The 21944-nt window shown below is 36.0% G+C and overlaps 1 protein-coding gene and 2 long non-coding RNA genes across 4 annotated transcripts in view; 1 reads left to right on the top strand and 2 right to left on the bottom strand.

The window, feature by feature from the left end:
• The window catches only part of LOC123697070 (syntaxin-binding protein 5), a 220656-nt gene that overhangs the window by 174552 nt on the left and 24160 nt on the right, over positions 1-21944 (bottom strand). The window lies entirely within an intron of this gene.
• LOC123696688 overlaps positions 1-21944 on the top strand; it is a 62831-nt gene that overhangs the window by 21982 nt on the left and 18905 nt on the right. The gene's annotated exons all lie outside the window — the stretch shown is intronic.
• Positions 1-21944, bottom strand: part of LOC123696686 — a 114785-nt gene that overhangs the window by 91809 nt on the left and 1032 nt on the right. For both annotated transcript variants that reach the window (XR_006752113.1, XR_006752112.1), the window contains exon 2: positions 20133-20156. This is a non-coding gene — a long non-coding RNA (uncharacterized LOC123696686). The remainder of the gene's footprint in view (positions 1-20132; positions 20157-21944) is intronic.

The raw sequence follows: 21944 nt of genomic DNA, 5'->3' as shown, positions 1-21944 counted from the left end.
AAAGAACAAAGATTGTGCTAACGGCGTAGTTTGATAGCTCGCTAGTTGTTTTTAACTTTTTATTGGTTCTTGTTCCGCTTTTAAATGTACTTTTTAACTATCTTTGTGTGTTTGTGCACTCGGAGATGCAACATCGGAACGTTTTGTACAAAATGTTTCATGAAAGTACATTTTAATTCAATAGAAGCTTATTAAAACATGGAATTAATTCAGTAGAAAAAAATTACATTTAAAGCGGACTGTCAGCATTATTTCAGAATTTTAATCGTTGCTGAAATGCCGTATTTAATTGCAAATGATCTTGTCATTTTCGTAATTTGGTCAAGTTCATTGCGATTAGCAATTCTATCATGAAGACAAAATAAAAGCAATAATTTTCGACCGCAATATAGTTGAAATAGCAACATTACAATTTACACTGTACAACATTAAATCTAACCCAAAATCTGTCTAAATTTAAATGTACTAGTATCTTAGATACCTATCCTTCGAATTTTGATTATAATCTTAACTTAATATAATTAAACTTTTAAATAAAATACATAATTATGAACAGTATTTACTAATCAAACAACCAATCGTAATTTTTAAATCGATTCAAATCGTCTCAGTCACATCGCACGCCTTTCTAGAAAGTACGAAGCGTATATGAGACTTAATAACCCATTAAGTATCCTTCATGAATACACAAGCACATTTCATATTAAGCAGTTCCTTCAGCGACGTTTGTCCCGAGTCCCATATTTTGCCGTCACCGCATAATGAATGGCCTAAATTGTTGAATATTTCACACAATTTTACCCTAATGCAATAAGGGTGAATTTGTAAACGGAAATATTTGTTTGTTTTTTTTTTATAGATCTACCTACAAAAAAAAACATGGGCAGCTACTGTTATTATATCTCCGACAATCTTATTATATCATCTATGTTGAACTAGCTGTGCCTCCTGTTGTTATTAGAGACGTTTCCCTTCTACAACCTCACCACATGCTAATATAAAATAAAAATTAAAATCTATGTATTTAAACAATGTTTTAATAACCTACATATTTAATAAGGATCAGTATTCAATCACAAAAAATACCGTATTGGAAAACTAAATTGGCAAACAAAATAAAACAAAGCTTCCACAAATACCAAACTAACCTTCCTCCTTATCTATGCCCTCACGTCATTCGTCTCAAAATAAGTTGTCCCAACGCGTCCCACAAATCATATTATGGCAAATGGGACGCGGACCTTGGCCCCGGCTTATTGGCTTTATCCCTTTTGATAAGGTTCTGAGGGAAAAAATAGAATAAGTATTTTTTATCCATCCGAATACCTACTAAGGTACTGGCTTCCGTGGATATGATAAAACTATTTTATTGTTATAACAAAGAACAAATATTTATGTAAATATACAAATAAACGTTTCTTAGAAACGTTTAGTTTAATCATGATTTTCCAAATTCAAAATCAAATAATTTAATTCAGCAACTAATCCTTATGTACACAAATTATTCTTATCGTCAAAATATATTTTTTTAAAGATTAACGCATTTTAAAAACTATAAATAAATTGGTATCGCATTACAATAATTTATCTACTCAAATAGCATTTACAAGGCCTAGTTAAAAAGTTAAGCAGTTTGAGTTGGACTATTTCTTTTAACTTTTGTTAAAAAAAATCTAATAAAAACGGCCCAAGAACCGTCAAGAACTTAGAACAAATACAATAACCGCGTCTCCAAATATAGAAACAATCAAGCGCGGATCCAGGGGGGGGGTCATGGGGTCATGACCCCCCCTGGGCAAACAAATGAATATCGTTTATCATGATGTTTTTATTAACTTTTGAAACATAAAAGTAATATAGAGCATTGAAATACATACGTTAGAGATATACAAACGTTAGAGAATATAACAAAAATTAGAGAAAAAGTTAATTACGGTCGATCTGGGGTCGGGATTTAAGATCATAAAACAAGTTTTCTCGATTTTCGAAATAAACTATAACTGCGGAATAAAGATTAATGGTAAAGTTGTGGGTAATTAAAATATTTTTCACAACTTTTGCTAAATATTACACTTTTCTCACAAAACCTCAAATATCGAAATATCCCGTTCGTCGATAAGACGTAGGTAAAATTACAATTTTTTTTTTAACTAAATAAGACAAAAATTTAGATATCAAGTCAATAAATGGTAAATAACAATAGAAAATACACTAAAATTAGGAAAAAACCCGGCCGGGTGCGAGTCAGACTCGCGCCCCGAGGACTCCGAACAAACCAATCTTTTTTATTATGTTGTAGGTATCTTTAAATTTTGTTTTTAGCATTATTTTCTTTATCTGTGCTTTAAGACGTGATTTTAACCAAATTTCAAGACTCGGTGTTCACGGGAAGTACTTTGTAGGTTTTGATTCCCGTTGTGGGTTGTAAGCTAAAAACTATCTATCTATTAAAAAATATATATTTTTTATTTAATGTAATAAAAAGATCATGTTTTTCGCAATTATTCCTATATCTGTGCTATAAGACGTTACTTTTTACTAAATTTCAAGACTGTGTTAAGAGGGCTTATTCAATTTAACGCAAGTCAAAATCTCCGCGATCTATTACGATAGATCGCGGCTTGCGCTATCCTTTTACTATGAACAGCATAGGTCCACAGGAGAGCGCCGAGCAACATGTCCTCTCTCAGGAAAGGCTCGCTGCCGACTGATTTTATTCGACGACGACGAGTGGGTCTTCACACACGCGGCCTCCGTTAGGAGGCTGCGTGGGGAATGCTGATCGGGGCGGGAAGCCCCCTGCAGCAGGTGGATAGCGCCGCCCGCTAATACGGGCGGGTTACTGTGGGGGCGAACCGCCCTGTTTAGGTATTTGGGGCACAGTATAGGAGACTGTGCCCGACTCAGAAGCTTTAAACCTTTTCGCATTTTGCGAAGACTCGACCGACCTGTGTTTGGTTTTACGAGCCCGGCCAGAACTTTTTAGGCCGGGGACGGACAAGGAACCCGGGAGCGACACAAAACCGATTGGTGAGGTAGGAAGCGCCAATTGCGCGTGGGGATAGGCGTGGGAGTGGCTGGGTACGTTGTGTACCGATTGTGTAGGAGTTATGCAGGGTGAGGCGACAGACGGCGCGGTAGAGTGCGCCGTCGCAGGCGGGGCTTGCGTGGGTAGGGGTATTATAAGGGATTGCGCTATTTGCGCGTGGGAGTGGATTTGGTAGGAGGGAATAGTAAGGGGCGCACAGAGTGCGTGGGCGGCAGGTGGCGCTGGAAGCGCTAGATTGGATACCGACGCTGTTTCCAACGTCGGCTGGTGGGAGGGCGCTGTGGACGCCTTAGGAGAGGGGGGTGGTAGTAGGTCGCGCGGATTTGGACGACGCGACCCGGGAATGGCGCGGTGCGGAGCAATCTCTCGGAGATGGTGATGAGAGGAAGCGTCCGCCCGCGAGAACATATTTTGGGAGAGACGAAGGATAAACTCATCCAGCGTTTCTACACCGAGATCGCTACGTATTAGCTCGTTTCTCACATACCTCGGCGCGCCGGCGATAGCGCGTAATGCGAGTGACTGCCGCGCGCGCATTCTGCGGCGCAGGCTTTCACACACATACACATACCAGGCGGGCGCAGCGTACGTGAGGAGCGGCCGTAGGTAGGTTTTATAAACGCTTACCTTTATACGCAGCGGGAGTTCAGAGTATAACACCGGACGAAGTATGGCGTGGGCGGCTTTGCACTTGTTGATTACCTGCTTCACGTGGCTGTTAAAGCGAAGCCTGCAATCAATAGTTACACCTAGGTAAAGGACAGTATCGGACCATGGGATCTGCTCACCAGCCAAAGTGAGTTGGTGGGAGGGGGTCAAACCACCGAACCGAATCACCTGTGTCTTTCGCGCGTTGACAGATATCCGCCAACGCTCGAAATACGCAGGCAACTCATCGAGCCAGCGTTGCGCCTTAACCATCGCATGCGTTGTATTCAACGATGCGGCGATCAAAGCTACATCGTCGGCATATAGTGCGAGGATTTGATTAGAGTTTAGCGCGGGGGAAGGGAAGTCATCTGTGTAGGCGGAGTAAAGCGCGGGCGATAAACAGCTGCCCTGCGGGACACCCGCCTGCACAGAGTGGTTTCGGGAAATGGCGGGGGACACGGAAACGTGAAAGGAGCGGTCCGTGAGGAAGGAGTGCAATATCTTCACAAGCCGCGCGGGACACTGGGTAGTGGTAAGGATCTTATATATAAGACCCTCGTGCCAGACGCGGTCGAAAGCCTTTTCGATATCTAGAAATATTGCGACCGCTCTCTCATTCCTGTTCAAGGCGGAGCTAACATGGTGCAATACTCTAGATATCTGAAGGGTGGTACTATGTGCCGAGCGAAAGCCGAATTGCTCAGCGCGCGGCGACACGTACGGACGCAGCATAGGCAGCAGTAGTGACTCGAACACCTTGGAGACTGTGCTCAACAAGGTGATGGGTCGATAACTGCCCGCTAAGGAGGCATTCTTGCCGGGTTTCGGGATCATTATTACGCGACCGGTTTTCCACACTGAAGGGAAATGGCCGGTGCGCAATATACCGTTAAACAGCCGCGACAAAGCCGCGACTGTTTTACGGGGGAGGTGGCGGAGGGATTCGTTCGTCACGCCGTCCTCACCGGGCGCTTTGCGCAACTTTGTACGCGAAATCGCACGGCGGACGGCGGACGGGGAGGTGAAGAATACTTCCTCAGCGGGCGGTATAGGTGATGCTAGAAAACCTGACAGGTGTTCGTTCACCACTGCTGCGTGGGCGGCGCTCGACGGCGTCAGGGGGTTCGGCTGAAAAACTTGTGCCAGATGTTCGGCGAACAAGTCAGCGCGACCCTGAGGGGCGTATATATAATTACCCGCGGAATCGGTGAGTGGGCGCGCGGGGGCAGTTGAAGATTTAAGCCTGCGACAGAGGTTGTGGAGCGAGGGCCAGTCCTCGGCGGCCGAGTCGATCGCACGGTGCCAGCCCTCGATCCTGTTCGCCTCAAGCGCATCGCTAACTTGCTCTCGCAAGCGAGCAAGTTGCCGCTTGAGGGTGGGACAGCGCGAATGCTGCCACTGCCGTCGCAGAGCTCGCTTCTTCTGGATGAGGGCTTTGATGTGAGCGGGAATGGGGGGGAGTATGGAAGTGGACGGTTTAAGTGTCGTGGCTTGGGAAAGAGCGGACTTGAGTGCTTCATGCAAGCCATTTGCGAATATCTCCACGTCCTCGGCGCTTGAAACCGCGCGTGAGGGCGTAGAGCGCTCAAGCGTATTCGCAAATAACTCCCAATTAACACAACGGCGGGAGTAGGATGGGGCAAGCGCGGAACTGTTTGCAGTGTCACGTGCAGTGTGATTTTATTCGGGTCACGCGCAGTGTTTTATAGTACTTTAAAAAAATTGTAGAAAAATAATAGAGGTACCTTAGTTGATTTTTTAAATTTTATCTTATAAGTAAGACGTTCTTTTATTGCAATATGTATAAATTATATTCAACTAAGTCAAATATCTTGGTGAAAATAATCATTTTGTCGACTATAATTTCTAAAAAAATTCACATTGTTCGGATTTTAATTTCGTAAGTTAGGAATCCAAAATAAAAAAATCTTTTAACTAACTATTTTAATAAGGATTTTTGCAGTTAGTTAAAAAAAAATGTGTGTTAGATCTGTCAGCAATTTCAGATATTTTTAGCTTCGAAATTGACACTAAAAGTGAAATCAAGTAATCATCGGCTCAGTTATCTTGATGGTATTCACAAATACTGTATTAATTGAAATAAACTCTTAACTAACTATATAGACAATAAAATTTCCTCAAATTATTAGTAATTCATATGTTTGTAAGATAAGTCGTTGATGGACAATCTGGTTTGAAAAATCACATATTTGAGCCAAACAGCGCACGGACCGCGTACACGGCCTTAACGGGAAGTACCATGAAGGTGAATTATTTCCTCAACAATTCCCTTGCGAATGTCAAAATTTTCGGTTATCGGTAGGTAATTTCCAGTATAAACGGCTGTATCTTTTAATTACGTTGACTTATACGTTAGATTTTTTCACATTACATAACAGTGTTTTTTATTTAAAAAAAATCTTAAGCCTTAAGCCAACCCGATCAAAAGATCATCCGTAAATGCTGTTTTTTTTTTCAAATTTCGATATTCTCAAGGAAATCAAAACCTACAGGATAGTTCCCGTGTACACAGAGTCATGAAATTTGGTACATATACTACATAGTAACATTTGATAACACAGATATAGGAATAATTGCGAAAAACGATGGAATTATCCTTCTATACTTTTTTAAATGATTTTTTTTTTACAATTTTAAATATCAATAGGTGGAAAAAGAGATCAACGTCAACCGATTGTTTTCGAAATTGCCTCCTCTTACCCTTTCTAGAACCCATTTTCTCATGAACAGGTGGAGGTATCATGCTGAAATTCATATTGAATACTCGACTCTATTGTTCCATGCGAATAAAGCCATGTGAATAAATCAACCTAGTAGCAAACGCATTGAAAAAGATACAGCTGTTTATGCTGAAAATTTTCGACATTCGCAAATGTCGCCTGGAATCAAAACCTACAGGGTACTTCCCGGGATCGGAGAATCTTGAAATTTTTGTAGGTTGTCTCATAACACAGATAATGGAAAAATTACAAAAATTATTTAAAGTTAAAACATATAAAAATGGTTGTAGTTACGGAATTCTTGATGCGCGAATCCGACTCGCACTTGGCCGGTTTTTTTTAAACTTTAACTTAAAACTCGTTTTTTTTGACGACTATGTGACCCCCCCCCCCCCCTGGCACTAAAGCTGGATCCGCCCTTGGAAACAATATTAGAACCAACAAATTCGCACATAATTGACTCATAAGACGAATTGTTTTACCCTGTCATATCAGAAATTCCACAGGAACCTCGATTACGATCGAAGAGCTTTTTATTCAATAAGAGGCTTTTCCAGAACATTCTGACAAAACAAGATTGTAACAATTTGGCGGGAACCGATCAATGATGCCGTATATTTGGCGCCAAAATGTAATTTGCGAAACGCGTGTTACATGGCAATCAAAATACTATTGTCCTAATAGATTGTATTTATTTAGTTGTAGGATAAAGGAACGTGATTGAAACCTTTAGATATAAAAAGAGTCAATAAAAATATGAGGGTTGTCTCATGTCTGGAATGTCAACCGTTATTTTCGATTTTTGTTTCTTTTTACATGAAATTATTTGCAACAATCAATAATTTATAAAATTCAATCGCCATATTCTTATAAGGTTGCGTCTTCACAATATTTTTATGATTTATTTTAATTTTATTTATTTATATCAGGCAGCATTGCCCATATATTGTTAGTAGTAGTACTTATTCTAGTGTTAGTAAAACTACTATATACTTATTTTTAGATTTTAGAGTTACAAGCCATTTTTTGTTGATAAAATGAATTTATGCAGTAAGATTTAAATAATGTAGAGATTGTGATTTAAATTCTAAGATTTACTCAAACTGTAATAACAGTAGGTAGAATACACTTTTTCACAATTGATGACATGTCCACAAGTCCTTAATATTAAGGCGAGGTCATAAATTATTTTTCCTTGTTTATTATTTCGCACGGGGATATAATGTGAAAGCCAGTTGTCATTTACAAGAGATTTATGTGAGAAACGCCGAGTTACAACGCGAAGATTTTTCATTTTAGCTCATTAATGTATGTTGTAGAAGTTTATACTTTATATTGCAGACGCAATAGAGTAGTCGTATATTATTCATAATGGGTAATATGGGTAGGATATTATTCTATAATTTAATAAAATACAGTGTGTTGTCTTCTACGTATTATTTAAAGTGCCCTCCAAATAAAATACATATTATGTAGTATTATATCGTTACCTCCGTATTACGATGCAGATTTGTAAACTGTATTTTCATTGCGATGCGTGCAGTGGAACGCAAGTGAGGACTAGTTTCCTGATACATAGCATAGGTCATCCTACTAATATTATAAATGCGAAAGTTTGTATGGATGTATGGATGTTTGTTACTCTTTCACATAAAAACTACTGAACCGATTACAATGAAATGTAACTTGGATTAACACATAGGATAGTTTTTATCCCGGAACGGAACGGAACGGAACGGGAACTATGCGGGTTTTCCTTTGCAAACGCGGGCGAAGCCGCGGGCGGAAATCTAGTAGACCATATATACACGATACATGGATCAAAAGTCAAATTAATTCAGTATATGAGTACCATACGTACACACAGCAAACCGTAGATAGCAAAGAAATCTCAAATAAAGCACAGACGGCGCCGGGAACACAATTATCCCGATTTGTACGTGTTCAAATATTCCCATATAAAGAGCATTATTAAAGTCAGTGCCGACGCAATGGCTGCATGTCCCGACCATTAGTCGCCGTTATAAGACAACTGGGTCTCATCTGACTCTAAGGATAATAAATAAACGTCAAATACATATAATTCTAACGTTTTTCTAAGATATTGAAATAACAGGCCTAAGCTTTAATAGTGCTTAACCTGGTAGAGATGGGTTTTAGTTTAAATTGCAATAAATTTCGTCTTCATTTAGAAATTACAAATTTATATCTGGAAAACTTTTAAACAAGGAAAACTCTACCGTTTTCACAACCTGTTTGCATTTACAAACAGTTATCTACAATCTTTATTGAGAAAACCATAAACATAGGCCCGTACCTACTATAGTTGCTTCTACAATATTCACAGGAGCGCATTTTAAGCTTCTGGTCATCACGCTCATTAAGAAATAAAAATAAATCTTCTCCAAGCCAACAATTTAGATAAAACTCATCTTAACCACGAACAAATTGAGGTTCCACGTATACACGACTGGCCGTAAAGCATTTTTATTAAAATCATTTCGTACACGGCATATTTGCAAGCGTAGGTATCATTTCACTCAAAAACCTCTCGGCAAATGGGGCTTCATAAAACGGGAGGCCGCTCAGGTTTTATTACGTCTCACGAATATTGCTATATTTTCTTCAAATATCATAATGGAAGCGACAAGCGGCCATATTGATGCGTGCAGGAAAATGGCGGGAACATGCGTTTTGGAAATGTCTAGAATGATTGTTATACGTCCTTTTGTATTATTCCTTAATTCTTAAATAGGGATTAAAATGTAATAATGCACAGTAAGTAATATGTGTATGTTTTGTTTCGACACCAAAATCAGCAGGTTAAAGCACACGCGGCAATGCTTTTGACAAAAAGTAATTTTGAAACGAAATTTTTACAAAAACTTAACTCCATGACAAATATGAAATAAGAAAAATGAATAGTTTAACAAGTGATAACTGCGTTAAAAACAACCGACTTCAAACTTGCACTTGCAAAATTTACAAATACCTACAGACGAAAATGCTCATAAAATAAAAACTACTGGGCCTATCCGAATAAAATTTTTATGGGACCAATTCGACACCATCCCCCATCGAACAAAAAAGAATCACGTAAATCGGTTCAGAAACCTCGGAGTAATCGGTGTACATACATGAAAAAAAATATATATGTGGGAATAGGATAAAATATTAAGATGTATTTCATGATTACTAGTTTTATTTTTAGTCTGTGTTTTTCTATTATTTAATCTGTGGACATGTTATCTGTAGACTGTAGATTTTTGGTTGTCTATGACTTGACTTTGTGTTTTTTTGGTACGATGTAATGGAGGAGGGTTGAAATGTATTTTTGATATGTAACCGGTGTCTGGGAAATAAATCGATTGGGCGAATTTGGCTTTTCATTTACACCATCCCCACATAATTTGGGGGCTCGTCCGGGATACGGGATGGTGGAATAAAGAAAAAACAGACGAAGACTATGATGCCGGTGATTTAACCTGATTATGAATTTACGAATTACGAACGAAGACTAAGATTTAAAGAAGCTTATGATTATACGATTACGACTTGATGACTATAAAACTTTTTATTTACATTATTCAACATGCCGCCGAAACGAGTAAAAGATGATGATGATTGTGGTGAACCATCGCCACGTATTTCCTTCAATGACTTAGAGAAATCAATGACGCCATTTTCGGGTGATGATGCCTATGGCATCGAAACATTCGTAAAAGATTTTGAAGATATTTCCTCTTTAATGCAATGGGGCGAAATAGAAAAACTCATATTTTCGAAGCGGCTTCTCGCGGGAACCGCCAAGCTATTTTTACGTTCACTAAGTGGGACCACCACGTGGGATACACTTAAGTCTGAGCTCCGTGAGGAATTTGGTAAGAAGTTGAACAGTGCAACTGTTCACAAGAGACTTTCAACTCGCCGGATGAAGATGAATGAGACTCATCAGCAATATTTTTTACATATGAAGGAACTTGCAGTACTTGGGAATGTTGAAGATGAAGCCCTGATGGAATATGTCATCGACGGTATTAAAGACAGTGAGTCCAACAAAAATATTTTATATGGCGCTTGTAACATTAAAGAATTCAGAAAGAAATTAGACATTTATTCAGAAATTAAGAAAAAATCATATTCACCTAATAAGATTCAAAGTAATTCAGTATCAAAGTCCATTGGCATGAAAATTCAAAAAACACTACGAGTAAAGAGATGTTTCAATTGTGGAGATTTAGATCATGAGTCGCCTAATTGTACTAAAGGCATTAAATGTTTTAAATGCAACTTGTTTGGCCATAAATCAACTGAATGTTCTAAAAGTATAAAAAAGAGTTTGGAAATTATGTCAACTAAAAATAATATTGATGTGAGACCTTTCAAGAAGCTGAAAATAAATAATATTGATGTAGAAGCCCTGATTGATACCGGAAGCGATGCTAATTTAATAATTATGTCTTATTTTAGGAAGATTCAAGGTGAAAAATTGTTATCTTATAGTTCAGGAACAACAGAAACTTTAACTGGAATAGCTGAAAAGGAAATTTATACAAAAGGATCTTTCACAGCAAAAATTGAAATTGATGATTGTTATTTTGAAACTTTATTTTATGTTGTTGATGATGGCGCTATCCCTGTCAACATTATATTAGGAAATCCTGTACTGAAAGAAGTAGAAATCAATTTTAAATCTGGAACTATCACTGCAACAAGAATATTACACCTTACAATGCTAGAGAATGAAAATGAAGATATCACAAATATTGAAAACAAAGAATATAAGAATAAAATACAGAATATTATAAAAGAATATAACCCCAAAAGATGTACTAAAGCATCAAATGTAAAACTTAAAATATTATTAACCGATGATGTACCAGTTTATCAGAATCCACGACGATTGTCACCTTTGGAGCTTAACATTGTTGACAAACAGATTAAAGAATGGCTTGATGAAGGAATAATAAAAACAAGTAAGTCTGATTATGCTAGTCCAATTGTGCTTGCAAAAAAGAAGAATGGAAACTATAGATTGTGTGTTGATTACAGGAAATTGAATAAGAAGATTATTAAAGAAAGATATCCACTACCACTCATTGAAGATCAATTAGACAGATTAACTTATGCAAAAATGTTTACCTCGCTTGATTTAAAAAATGGATTTTTACATGTGAATGTTCATATTAATAGTCAGAAGTATACATCATTTGTAACACCACGAGGTCAATATGAATTCATTAAGATGCCTTTTGGCTTATGCACTGCTCCTTCTGTTTTTCAGAGATTTATTAATGATATTTTTCAGGATCTTATTGTGGATGGTATTGTTCTATCATATCTTGACGATCTCATTTTACCATTTCAATCTGCAGAGGAAGGATTTGTTAATTTACAAAAAGTATTTGACAGAGCTGAAGAGTATGGTTTATTATTTAACTGGGATAAATGTTATTTTATGCAAAAAAGTATTAATTACTTGGGTTATATTGTTTCAGAAGGTGAAATTAAACCTTCAGTGGAGAAAATTGCCGCTGTAGAACATTTTCAGACTCCTCACAATATAAAGTCACTTCAAAGTTTCCTCGGACTAACAGGTTATTTTAGAAAGTTTATAAAGGATTATTCTTTAATAGCAAAACCTCTGACTGATTTACTAAAGAAAGGTACTGTTTTTAATTTTAACTTAGACTGTGAAAAAGCATTTCAGAAATTAAAGTTTATTTTATGTCAATCTCCAGTTTTGAAGATTTATGATCCGAATTTAGAAACAGAACTACACACAGATGCAAGTGCTGAAGGATATGGTGCTGTATTATTGCAAAGGAGTTTAACAGATAATAAGATGCATCCCGTTTACTACATGAGCAAGAAGACATCCGCTACTGAAAAAAAGTATCACAGTTATTATTTAGAAATATTAGCTATTGTTGAAGCTGTTAAAAAGTTTAGAGTATACTTGCTAGGTATTAAATTTAAAATTGTTACAGACTGCTCCGCCTTGACTATGACATTGCAGAAAAAAGACTTACCTCCGAGAGTAGCTCGCTGGGCGCTCTTACTTGAAGAATATGACTACACGATTGAACATCGGCCTGCAGCAAGGATGAAACATGCAGATGCTCTCAGCCGACAGCCTATAAAGAATATAATTGTACTTACCGATACCGCAGCACGCCTGCGAAGAGCTCAAGATGATGATCTGCAAATAAAACTAATAAAGAAAGTATTAGAAAAGGAATCTTATGATGACTATGTTTTAGAGAATGGAATGTTATGGAAGATTAAGGATGGAAATAAATTAATGGTTGTACCTCAGAAAATACAAGAAGAGTTTCAGCAACATTTTTACAACGACCGTGAAGAACTAAGAAGGATGGCGAAAGCAAATATTCAGAATATACAGGATGAAAACATTAAAAATTATAATAAAAGGAGAAAGAAGTCAAACAATTACGAAGTAGGTGATTTAGTAGCGATTAAAAGGACACAATTTGTACAAGGTTATAAACTTTATCCAAAATACCTCGGCCCGTATGAAGTTATTGAGAAGAAGAGAAATGAACGATATAATTTAAGGAAGATGATAGGTCAGGGTGAAGGCCCTCTGAGAACCTCAAGCTCAGCTGACATGATGAAGCCATGGGTAGCGACTGTTGACTCATCTGGGACAGATGATTCTGCAGGATGACCGTGTGGGAATAGGATAAAATATTAAGATGTATTTCATGATTACTAGTTTTATTTTTAGTCTGTGTTTTTCTATTATTTAATCTGTGGACATGTTATCTGTAGACTGTAGATTTTTGGTTGTCTATGACTTGACTTTGTGTTTTTTTGGTACGATGTAATGGAGGAGGGTTGAAATGTATTTTTGATATGTAACCGGTGTCTGGGAAATAAATCGATTGGGCGAATTTGGCTTTTCATTTACACCATCCCCACATATATATATACCGGCCGAATTGATAACCTCCTCCTTTTTTTTGAAGTCGGTTAAAAATGAGGACATTAGCAAATCACAAACGCTCTTCCATGTCTACTTAAAAAACTACTAACTAGCAACATGGTGGCTAATTTGCATTACCTGTTCCTAGCTATCCGGACCACAGCTTTTAAATTAAAAACAATCAATTTTGAACAACAAAACTTATTTGCCAGTTCAGTGGATACCGAATAAAATATCCCACCAAAAACATTTTCATGTAAAATGTTGCCAAGACGAGCCCATATGACTCGCACTGTCAAAAAGTTATCAGATCTCATGTAGAGCCAAGCTTCTAACACTACACGCCCTAACTCTACAAGGCCTCACTTCACAAACTCTACACCTTAGTCAAAATATGTGGCTTGGCCATTTCGCTACATTCACATCGGCGTAAGGTGAAAAATTAATTCACTTATCATAACTTTTGTGTTATACAATAGTTCTTGTAGTAACGAACGGCCAAGCCACATATTTTGACTAAGGTGTAGAGTTTGTGAAGTTAGGCCTTGTAGAGTTAGGGCGTGTAGTGTTAGAAGCTTGGCTCTACATGAGATCTGATAACTTTTTGACAGTGCGAGTCATATGGGCTCGTCTTGGCAACATTTTACATGAAAATGTTTTTGGTGGGATTTCATTTATTTTTGTAAGTTGTTTGTAACAAAATTTTATATGTCGATTAAACTTTTAATTTTTTTTTTAACAAACATATATATATATATATATCTAGGGGAACCAAGTTTTAGATTATTAGATTAGACCTCTAGCGTCATCAAAATTTAATTTAAAATTACAGGTCTCATACAATCTCCCATCCCCTAGTTTAAGGGGATGGGGGAGGAAAGTTACAAGTTTTATAATTTTTTTGTTGTTTGTGTGCTAATACTAGCTTACATACAAAATTTCAGCTTTCTAGGACATTAGGAAATACCATAAGAATTTTGATGATCATCAGTGAGTCAGTGACGAAATTAGCGTTTTTTAGATATAAATAAAATCTGAAGTATAAAAGCTAATGTCATTAAAACTTATTAAGTTCAATAAGTCCGCTATTGACAATATATCCCGAAAATTTTGTTGATCTAGCATAATCCAAACCCAAGTTATGAGGGTTCAAAAAAACGTCGAAGCGCTTCGAGAAAAGGTAGGTAGTGCCCGTCGCTTGTTCGCTTGGCTCGTCTTGGCGGGGGCACTACCGTGCCCCCAGATGCATAGATGGAATCCAGCTTAATGTACTAGATTGTACACACAACCGCGTGAAACAAATGCAATGTTTATCATTTCAATTTTAAAAGCTTCACATTGTATTTAACTTAATCAATAGGCGGTCAAATTATTAGAAACTCAATTGTTTAATAACTTGTATCGAATATGGTGTAGGCTCTTCATTTGAGGTTTTTTTTTTTATAATAAATATACATCTGCCTTCATGAAACTCCGATACAAACTTTACCGCTTTTCTTGATAAAAAGTAGCGTTCATCACCCACGTGGCTACTATTGTTATAATATGTAGTATTAATCCATGTCGCACCTACCCCTAAGACCTACCCTTATGATAGACGGGTATTATTTCAAATTCAAATTTACACACATAATTTAATGCGTAAATATTCTTACTGACATTCTGCCAAGGCCTTCTAAATAATCTTCTTCATTCCGCTCGAGGACGTTAACAATAAAATTAGAATTTTATGAATGAACCACTCGCCTGCAAAATTTTATTACGAATTTGTATACCTACGTTATGATAAACGTAAATATTATACATCTCGGCTGGAGATATTATTTTCTCAGCCGACTTATAGAGTAGGTGAAAATTCTGAATTATTTATTTGCCTCTACTAATATATCCAGAAGGATTTTTCTTTCTTTCTTTATGTAATAGCTGATAAGCATAGCATAGCATATCTTACCTACCTACTATAAAAAGTAGAAACCTATAATATTTTTTTAGTTATTATCTAGGTTCTACTCAGATGGTCACAGCACATGATCGAAGCACTTATTAATATATTAACTAAACAGACTGTTTACATAAACAAAAAATCATTTGCGGAACATAAAAAATTAGAACCCATTTCATTTAAATTTTTTGCACAAGATAAAATCAGAGCTAAGCAAATTTTAAGCCATTAACAAACAAAAACAATAATTACAATCAGCGCACTAATGTACGACATAAATGCGAAATTATCTGCGGTTAAAATTTAAAACTAGACTTAGCTAGATTAAAATACGAGCTTTAGATGCAAGCCAGTTCTATTCACATGAATGCAAAGTAAAGTTCGCCCTATTTATAGCTAGAAACTGGGTTTTAATATACGAAGTTTTACGGCAAAATTATATTTGCGGGCTTTAAAATGCCGCTCACGTTGTTGCAGTTTTATTAGCGCGCCATCTGTCGGCGACGGGCCGCCATGACGCGAGCGACGTAAAAAATGTCATAAACTCGTATATCAATTTGTGTGTCGCGCTGATAACACTTTGCTTTTAATAGAAAACATAAAACAGGTTTTGTGTAGCGGATTTTCGGTAATTGAATTTATTTAGGAGGTATTTCAAGGTGGAACGCACGTCACGCTCACGCGAAGTACGTACCTACATTTTTTAATGATAAGTAGATTCTTCTTCGTAAAAATCTCTCTAAACTAATGTAAACAGTATATGTTATATTATATACCTGTTATATATGTTTATACGGTATATATAATATTTACCTTATTGGTAAAGGTCAAAGGTATGTGCAAACAGCAATATAAAAACACATAATGATTAGAAACGCTAAGAGTAATATACTTACAGAACGTGTATGTACATACAAGACCTATGCATAAAATAAAATACAACAAATTACTATTCAACATCTTTCAAAACATTTTTTATGTACTCGTACCAAATTTCAAGTTTAGATTATCTGTGCAAACCCAAAAATCATATTTTCTCAGCGACATTTTCGCGCGCTTTCGCCGCCATTTGCAATATTTGCATAATCGTGTCAGCAATTTAAACCTATTTTTTCTTCTAAACTAGCGCGCTCTCGTGCAGGAGAATTCGTTAACTTTAATTTAATAAGCAAAAAACAGTTTTTATCTATTTTCATACAATTTTCAATGTTTGTTGTTGGGAGAGCAAAGAATAATTTTGTATACATTTTCACGACATTTTCTCTGAGTGAAATTTGAAGAAATATTTTCAACTAAACAAGCTAAAAGCAAAAACATTTACGCAGACGAGAAATAGAACATGATGATAAATATACAAGTTACCTAATTGATACAATACACATAACTTTATAGGTCATTAATAACTAAAACATCTTATTCAAATTATTCATAATTCCGTGAATTCCACGAACAATTTCCAGGTTTCATCAGAAAGATAATTTCCAAAGAACTCGTCAACAAGTCGACGAGCCATCGACAAAGTTTAAGCTTCTTTTGAAACGGCAAGTGGTCCTTAACGAATAGTGAACCACCTTTCAATCATTACAAATGCTGCCTTGTTCCCAAATTCAACTGGGATCTTTCTATCAAAGTATTTGCGAAATTTAATACTTTCTGATCGTTTGGGAAACTTTCTACGTTTTGGCTCCACGGTTTGCCTTTTGAAACAATTGATTTTCGTAAATGTTTTGAATGTTTGCTTTGTTATTCTGTGCCGGTATAGAAGTAGTGATGGCACAGAAAAATTGAACGTTCGAGATAAGAATTAAAATTGCATTATAAGTGAACTGCATGTGCGGATTCGGTGAAAGAAAACATTGTGCCAGAAACTTTGACACCTACACGCAATTATGATGGACTATATAAAATATTATATGTTCACGACGACGAAGATAATACTGTTCTAGTTCTATTTGTTTATGTTTATAAGGTACCCTTTGATAAACCAAAGGATTGTAAATTGTCGAAGATCCCGAATAAATTGTTTTTTAAACTTTTTGTCATCGAAACTGTACCTATTTTCTGGAAATCATAAATTAAAAAATGCAAAACACTTTCCTCTTGCTTATTACACTACCAATTAAAAAAACACCATAATATAAACTACAAAACACGCCACACACGTCACTCTAATTTGCTAAATAAAGAGACCGTGAAACCCACAAAAAGTGTCGTAGGTATATCGGTCATACGTCCCAAGGTTAGAGGCATTGTTGGTCATCGACAGCAAAGCCGCAGCCGAGGGCACTCCTCACGAATAATCCTCTTACACACAAACCTCAGCAGCCGCGTCGTAAACAGGCCATTGTTTAAGCCTTGGCAACTGTGAAATAGCAATGCTCTGTTCTGAAATCTGGAAACCAGATTCATTTGTCGAGGGATTTCTATAGATTTTTTGTCTGTAAAGGTTTTTTAGTTCATAACGATGTACGATATATTGGCCGATAATTACAAACATAAATTAATAGTGACATGTGTATAGAATTCCACTAAATAATGAGCAAGATTATTCCTATCTCTATTATTTTGAAAATATATAAATTATTAAGTTGTCGCTTCCAATGAACTTGTCAAAAAGATGTGAAAATTTTGTCGCAATAAATACTTCCAACTTTAATCACGTATCAAAGAAAAGTATAGACAAGAAAGTAGAAATTCATTTATCCGCAGACTCAGGATAAAAACATGCCTGAACGTGAAGTTTGAGTGAAAATTATTTATAAGCTCAAAACATTTGCTTTCAGAAACGCAGACGTGACAAAAAGCGGCACTTTGATAGATCGCCCTCGCTCCTATTGAATACTAATAGACCCTTATCAATTTCTGATAGAGTCCGCGTTGTGCCCAGCCTTCTAAATTCCATAAATTCATTATTCAGACCTCAAGCCTGTCAGTTCGCATTCACCCCAATTTATCAATCAAAGTGCTCGTTTTCACAATTTGAATATGAATACAGTTGTACTACGTTCTAGTAATGGATTGATGACGTCACTTTGATATAATTTCACGTACATGAGAACAGAAACTTATCAAGCTTCGGGTATTAATTTCAGTTCACCCGAGTCGGCTGAATATTGGCAGCGCTAAGGTTTAATTTAGGCGTAGTTAATAGCTAGTGCATGGTTCACGTTTGCTTCTGACGAATATTTGAGAAAAAACATAATTTTTTTAAAGCTGTCGTGTGCAGAATATGTTTGATATTTCCAAGATTTCATATCAAAAACAACGTTCAACAAAAACTATGTTTTGTTATTTAATAAAAATCTGAAAATATTAAAATTAATTAAGATGTCAAAATTTTCATGAAGTACTAACAACAATAAGAAACATCAACGATAATTTCAGGGGTACATAAACAAGGTATTCAACGAATTCATAACTTTTAAAAGTTATGGCATATAATGGCATTAATGCCATTCACATTATTGAAGAACCGAAAAGTATTGGAAGCAGGTCCATTCGAGAAATAAAAAGTATTATATTACAAATAGACCAGTGATATCAATAAAAATAGACAAGACAAGGAAAATAAGCTTAACCCATATCATTTCTTCACCCGAGTCAGTTTTCATGATATCTCTATCAAATCTATTGGGACATGAAACAATTTAATATTTGTAGCTCTATGTACAAAATTTATGTACAAATATTATATGCTAGGCAAAATCTCATTTTGCAAACTTTTTTAAAGTCATTCGATTGTCTAAAAGAAAATTTAACATTTGCAGGAAAAACACAACGCCTTCTTTATTCTGCCGTTTGATCAACTATGATGCCACAAAAAACTTGCGCCTCTCCCCACCATACAAATAAAAAAGATTTCTACTACACTGAGTCTAAACCCGCAAACAGACTAGAAATAAAACTCCTACATTAGTCACTGAACGCGAATACAAAGAGGGTAGAAATAAAAAGCAATCCAGCTCGTGCTCAGCCAATTGAGTGCGGGAGGTGATTTGATTCTATTTGTGAAGTCGCTACTCAAGATGCGGCCTTTTCAATAGGGATTGTATACAATGTGCTTTTTTATAAGGTCTGTGTACACTGTTAGTTTTTGATACTTTTTAAATATTTTTTGAGCAATATTATATTTATCAAATCCATGATACTAATATTATAAATGCGAAAGTAACTCTGTCTGTCTGTCTGTTACTCAATCACGCCTAAACTACTGAACCAATTTGCATGAAATTTGGTATGGAGATATTTTGATACCCGAGAAAGGACATAGGCTACTTTTTATTAACCGACTTCAAAAAAAAGGAGGAGGTTATCAATTCGGCCGGTATGTTTTTTTTTTATGTATGTACACCGATTACTCCGAGGTTTCTGAACCGATTTACGTGATTCTTTTTTTGTTCGGATAGGCCCAGTAGTTTTTATTTTATGAGCATTTTTGTCTGTATTTGTAAATGTTGCAAGTGCAAGTTTGAAGTCGGTTGTTTTTAACGCAGTTTATTGACTTGTTGCGAAATATGTACCACGGGCGAAGCCAGGGCGGACCACTAGTCAACTATAAATTTTTCGATGAATTACAAAGCTGTGAAGATTGATTTTCAATAGCTCTACAAAATATTTTTGTAAGTCAACAATCAACACGATTAAAATTAACAATCTTAATAATAAGGCTGTTATTAAGACAAATACATCGAAATATAGAAACACCATTAGTTATACATACCTACCTATATGTAATTTTGTATATTTTTGTACAAAAAATAAAAATATATATTATAAAGTCTTTCCTAAAAATTAGCTCACCAGATGACGTCACCGCACCATTACCTGCAACACAAAGCAATCGGAGTAAGTTCATGCCGGGCAGCCATTAATCAAGTAGACGGCTTATTTAGCGATACCGTTCAGCTTTCGAGTCAAAGCTTCGAATATAGTAAAGAGAAAAACTGAAACATTCGCTGGCAAGATCTGTTTGAAGATATGACAGTTGCACGTGTAAAAACTTTAGGGAAATACGAATATATTCACCTTACACCAATAAGCCTGGTAAATTCATCTAAGTAAAACAGTACTTGCATCTGAATTTTTTGAGATAGGAACCGAAAAAACTTTTTTTACAATTTTTTATAGACTATACTTAATTTTATAAAGCTGAAGAGTTTGTTTGTTTGAACGCGTTATTCTCAGGAACTACTGGTCCGATTTGAAATATTCTTTCGGTGTTAGATAGCCCATTTATCGAGGAAGGCTATGTGCTATATACAAGGTGAAAGGTAAGACGTTTGACAAATTTAGACAGGAGCTTCTACTCATGAAACTGAACAACTTTTGTTCTACAACTTTGCTGAATTCGTAGAAAAAAATTTGAACTTTGTATGGAAATCTGTCAGCTGATTAGCGAAGTTTCCTTACAAAGTTAAAAATTTTTTCTACGAATTCAGCAAAGTTGTAGAACAAAAGTTGTTCAGTTTCATGAGTAGAAGCTCCTGTCTAAATTTGTCAAACGTCTTACCTTTCACCTTGTAATATCATCACTCTAAGGCCAACAGGAGCGGAAAAATATCTTACAAGAAATGGTCTAACCACATGTTATAAACCACACACAATTAATACAATGAACTAACCTTTTACAAAAAATGTGTCAATTATAAACACAAATAAATTACATAATCGTTAAGACGGTCGCAATTAAAATGTATGCCCTCACCTCGCACATGGCATAATGCATCAACACTATGCGTAACCTACCTACGTACTACTTATATTTACTTGTAGACTTTCACAATTTATTGAGGGTCGAACCATTTATTACTATACATTTTATTTACTGTTATTCATTACATATATAGGTCCATCCTGTAATGGAATTTGATATACATATGAGTGTAAATCTTAGATCATTAAAGTGTAAATAAATAAATAAAAATATCCCTTAACAGCTGTGCCCTAAAATCTCTTAAGAAACTAACATATATTTGACTCTTGTTCTTCAACTATTTTATTTACAAATTGCATTCAAAACTGTATAGTCGTTTTATAATCTTGAAAATATAACCGATATACAAACAAACAAACTTTCGCATTCATAATAATATAAGAATGCGTAGATTATTCTAAAATGTTAATATCACATACGTTTTAGAGTATTCCACGTGTCGCATGATCACATCGCATGTTCTGTGTGATAATGTATTACAATGTAGTTTTGGAATGTTTGTGTCATTACGATAGTGCAGTCTGTAGGTGATAGTCGTAAACATTCTAAGGTCGAATTTCGACCAGTGTGATCCTTGAATGTGTGTTACTCAACCACGCAAAATGATGAAATATAGGTATTTGAACTCCATACAAATATCATTAAACACTAAAGTACCTACATACGTAATAAGGTTTCTAAATGCTTATTTATGTCTGCGTAGGGATTTATTTAAAAATCAATTTATATTGACTACACCACATGATGTTCAATATATATTGATTGAAATAAAACTAAATAGAGATGATCAATAAAAGAAGTTCAAACAAACAGCGATCAAGCCAAATTACGTGCGCCAAACTTAACTTCTTCCAAACTCATCCCCCACACAACTCATACAAAAACAATACAAAAGAAAA

Source organism: Colias croceus, chromosome 13, assembly GCF_905220415.1.
Source record: "Colias croceus chromosome 13, ilColCroc2.1".
NCBI lineage: Eukaryota > Metazoa > Arthropoda > Insecta > Lepidoptera > Pieridae > Colias > Colias croceus.
This window is presented reverse-complemented; position numbering and strand designations above follow the sequence as displayed.